Source organism: Branchiostoma lanceolatum, chromosome 15 (assembly GCF_035083965.1).
Source record: "Branchiostoma lanceolatum isolate klBraLanc5 chromosome 15, klBraLanc5.hap2, whole genome shotgun sequence".
Lineage (NCBI taxonomy): Eukaryota > Metazoa > Chordata > Leptocardii > Amphioxiformes > Branchiostomatidae > Branchiostoma > Branchiostoma lanceolatum.
In genome coordinates, this window is record NC_089736.1 from 14,172,934 (window position 1) to 14,177,627 (window position 4,694).

Consider the following 4,694-nt stretch of genomic DNA (forward strand, 5'->3'; position numbering starts at 1 on the left):
AAATGTTATATAGTCAATTAAATAGTACGATGTGTACGATTTTTAGATCACAGTTAAATCAGTTATTCTGCATTTGATTCGGATGCCAATCTTCGTTTTCGCAACCCTTGGCTTGCCCTTAGAGGAAAAGTTAGTGTTTGAACAATTTGTGAAGATTATAGGACATGAATCAACAGACTAGGGCGAGAGGGGGTCCGCTTTAAGACTCCCCTGGAGTGGAATTACAAGGCAATTGATTTTGTTTCAGACATCGCGTTTTAGAATGCTGTTAGTACATATGTATTCTTAACGTAATACTTTCCATGAAATATCCTAATAGCCCCTTTTTAGGTTACCATAGAAGCGGCTAATTTTAACTGTCTCTTCTGCGAATCTTCGATTTGTTTGAAGGTGAGAGCTGCCTGGAGAGTCAGCGTCAGTGTTCAGACGGTTCGTGCATTCCTGAAGATTGGTGGTGTGATGGAGTGAATGACTGTCCACAATCTGATGATGAGTCGGGATGCGGGGGTGAGCATCTATAGCCTACTGGTTTTGTAAAATGAACATCGCGTCTAGAAATGCAGTAGTTATTTGAAACGTTATATAGTCAATTAAATAGTACGATGTGAACGATTTTTAGATCGCAGTTAAAGCAGTTTTTCTGCATTTGATTCTCATGCCAATCTTTGTTTTCGCAAACCATGGCTTACCCTTAGAGGGAAATATAGTGTTTGAACAATTTGTAAAGATTATAGGAATATATTCTATTCGATGCCAAAACCAGCATTTCTATAATGATTGAGCCAGCGGTTAGTACGCAGGATAACACTCAGGCTAACCCCTCGCTAAATCTTGGGCATAGCAATTAAAAACAAGAAAATGCATTAAAGTCTAGTAAAGGAGTCGGACAACCAGCTCAGCACAGAAAACAACAGACTATGATATGTGTTCTCAAATAGATTCATATGAAACAAGACGTTGGCCTTGCATTAAACAAAAACCTATATTAAACCCAGCCGCACATCCACGGCACCGTGTCTTTGGTTACGCTCATACAGTGGTTATCGAACTAGCTCGGTCACAACATGCTTCCTTTTTTTTCCGACACGGTGTACTTACTACTTGGCTATAGGCCAGTGGAATTTTGTACGCTGTGAACTAGATTTTAGCGTGAACAGTCGTATTCAGGAACAACTGGAGACAAAATCAGTGTGCTCCTGTGGCGCTGTTCAGCGGCAATGTAAGAAGGTTCCGGGGTGCACGGTTTCTCACTGATAAAACACGGGTTATTTCCATCCAATGGCAATAAAATCTAATGTCTGTAGCGAAAATGACGAAAAGTGGGAGACTCTTTGCAAAGACAGCCAGCGGGCAAGGCCTTAACTTTCTCGGACATTAAGAGACCTTCGGACACCGAAAAACTTTACTGCTGTGATGGACTTCAAGATGGTCGCCCACGGATGGCAGGGGTGATGACGTCACATAAATACGCTCTTTAAAATATTACCTGTTGCTTACTACTAGTAAAAAGGTATTATAATCAACAATTGGTAACATTAAATACAGAAGAACTTCTATCAGGCAGAACATTCACAGCTTAGCATCTATAAGTGTATCACTAATTGCTGATTCTCGTCATTTATTTTCGCATGCCTCTCTCCGAAAATGACGCTAGACGCTACTCCTTCTCCTGACGTCACAACTTCAGCTTTACCTGTTGACTTCACTCCTGGGACAGGTAAGCAAGTAGAAAATCCCTGTTTGTCCATTACAGCATATTCATACCGTGACCTAAATTATATAGATACAGATATTTGCCTATATGCTGTGTATTCTGTTAATGTATGCGCAATTGTTCTGGACATTGCATTATAGCTCCTCGCGGAGCTTCTCGATGCCATATTGACGTAAACTGCTACTGAAATTTATTCTGCTTGCCTATCCAGATTTATAATGCGAATTTCAAAGAGCCGGATAAGGCCAAAAAGCTCCACAACCTCTCTTAACAGAGTACAGAAAGGCTTCCGACATGCAGTTGGGACTGACCTGTTTTCACCTGACAACCCCTCTCTCAAAATGGCAAACGCATGGCAAATGCTCTACTGCTAACGATACTCGCTTTTGCCACCCCTTTGATATTTCTCAAAAGGTAAACGTTTAGCAACTGTCATAAAGACAAATCTTCTTCAATATTCTACATCTCAGGACGAAGCTCCGTGCAAAAATGCTTCTTCCCTAGAACTATTTCATTCCTAGATCTATATCTTTAAGGAATATCCTTTTACCTGATTGCGTCCCTGATATAATCTAAAACCTTTCAACACAAAGGTTAACAGACACTTGTCAATGTCATCATAGTACAATTAGTGAGACCCAAAGAATAGCGTCAGATTCTTTTTATTTGCGCTTAGACTGCCTGACAGGGAATGGAGAATCTTACCGAGGAACAGTCTCTAGGACTGAAACAGGCCAGACGTGTCAACCATGGGACAGTCAGACACCGCATGATCACAACTACACACCCGCTGATTATCCGTCATCCGGATTGGAGCAGAACTACTGCCGGAATCCGGGGGGCGACCCCGGAGGAGTTTGGTGCTTCACCACGGATCCCGACCAGCAATGGGGGTATTGTGACGTGCCAGAATGTTCCGGTAAGGCCTGAACCTTTAGAGCTTAAGGAGGGGGTAGTATTAGCAAACAAACATTCCTTAATTACACATTAGCATTGCGCAGTAATACTGTATTGAGTGATTATTTGATGATACCCGGGCAATGATCAACATATATCAAACATGTCTCGACATGAATTAACAGACTAGGCTAGGGCGAGAGGGCGTCCCCTTCAAGACTCCCTTGCAGTGGCAATTGGTTTTGTTTCGGAAAGCGTCTTCTTGGCATGTGAGAATAAAATGCCTATGAAATAGACCCAGAAGGTATATCACCATGGAGTAGTTCATGCAAGAATTGTGAATCTATAAGCCCCATGGGCATATTTGTGTAGGCATTTTTATTCTCAAACAAGAGTTCCAAAACCTCATACCTTCACCAAATGATGTTAGCCATTTAAAGTGACTCATAAAAGATGTTTGTCAATATCTATGTAAATAATGTTCTCAGTTGCATAAATCCTATCAGTTGGTCATCTTCTCTATCCAATTACCACGAATAGTTCAAACAATGAAAGTCTTATCTTATGCCCCATTCCACTTGACCTCGCCGCGACACAATAGCACTTGTGTAACCCTTGAATCCTTAATTGGATCATCATGCAAAAACGAAACGCATAACTAAAAGGCAACAAAGCACATAAAGCGTAAATGATTAGGTTTTTTTTTCGTTGAGCGCTATGTGAAATCGCTTTGTTGCCGCCCTTATGGGGTGGGGGTGTTAGAAAACAAGGCTACTGTAGCATCTCCTCCTCAATTATGTAAATGAAGCCGTAATTTGCATTACCCAACTATTAAGGACTCTCGCAATTCTATCCCTGAGGGAGAACGATAGCCAAATGGAGTGATTCTCTACGTCATTGCCAGTGCATTTTGTGAGTCCGCGTATCTCAGATATTGTCTTCTTGAGACGCCGTAAGACCCTATGATTAGAATTAGCTATGACTTGGATATCTGCTTTGTATAATGAAGACGGACACTAGATGAAAAAAAGAGATTATTCCTTATATTCATGAAGTGTTTCCCCCCTCAATGCAGCCTCCTCCTGCACGGACACCAATGAACACTGTGAATATTGGGCGTCCGCTGGTGAATGTGACACCAGCCCTGATTTCATGATGGTCCAGTGTGCTCAGAGCTGTGGCAACTGTGGAGGCTCCGGTACGTGATAACTTGTTCTGCTACCTTCTCTGATCCAAAATATAATTGTTTGTTTGTTTGTTTATTGAGATCTCCATTAGATTGTACATTGTAAATCTATTCTTCCTGGAGTCCAAAACAATGAAACAGAACAAATGTACATGAAAGTAAAACCAACATAACAAAGGTGTGAGTTTAAATCAAAATATAACATAACGCATACAACATTAACTCAAAACTGAAATTAAAATGAAACGTGGGGATGGTCAGAGGTCATGGCTGAATAAAGTAACAAAATCTTTTCAAAGTAAATAACAAAGAGGATGCAAACAGCAAGCCATGATAACAATAAGTAAATTAACAAAGTGGATGCAGAACTGCAGATCATAATAACAATAAGTAATTAACACAGTGGATGCAGAACTGCAAATCATAATAACAATAAGTCAATTACAAAGTGGATGCAGAACTGCAAATCATAATTAATTGTTACAATATGATTGTCATCTCGTGAAAGAGGACATTCGATCATTTTATAGCTAGGGCCATATTTAAGAGCAAATGTCTGTAAGGATCAAACAATGGTGCCAGGGGTCAAAAAATTAAGTCGATTAACATTTTGCACAGTGATAGTACTTGGCCCACAACCCCTGAAAAAAGCTTTCTTTCTGCTCAAAACCGATTATTGCCATGGTAACAGGCAAAACAAGTTTTGGGGCCAATCTCCCTAATTTGCGCATATCAAAAACATAAAAATTGGCATGTTTTAGGACATGGTAACGAGCAGATGCTTGAATTTAACAGAAAAACAAAAACTGGACTAAAAAGACAACTTCTTCTGAAATAACTTTGAGGCACTATAAGTCCAAAAGTGGTGATTTGTTTCCTTTGTAATTTAAACTATAT

General features: G+C 40.2%; 1 long non-coding RNA gene across 1 annotated transcript; it reads left to right on the forward strand.

The window, feature by feature from the left end:
* Positions 1-392: 392 nt before the first annotated feature.
* Positions 393-2,627, forward strand: LOC136420522 (uncharacterized). Its single transcript, XR_010753241.1, has 3 exons — positions 393-507; positions 1,655-1,717; positions 2,391-2,627. It is a non-coding gene; the product is annotated as an uncharacterized lncRNA (long non-coding RNA).
* Positions 2,628-4,694: the final 2,067 nt, after the last annotated feature.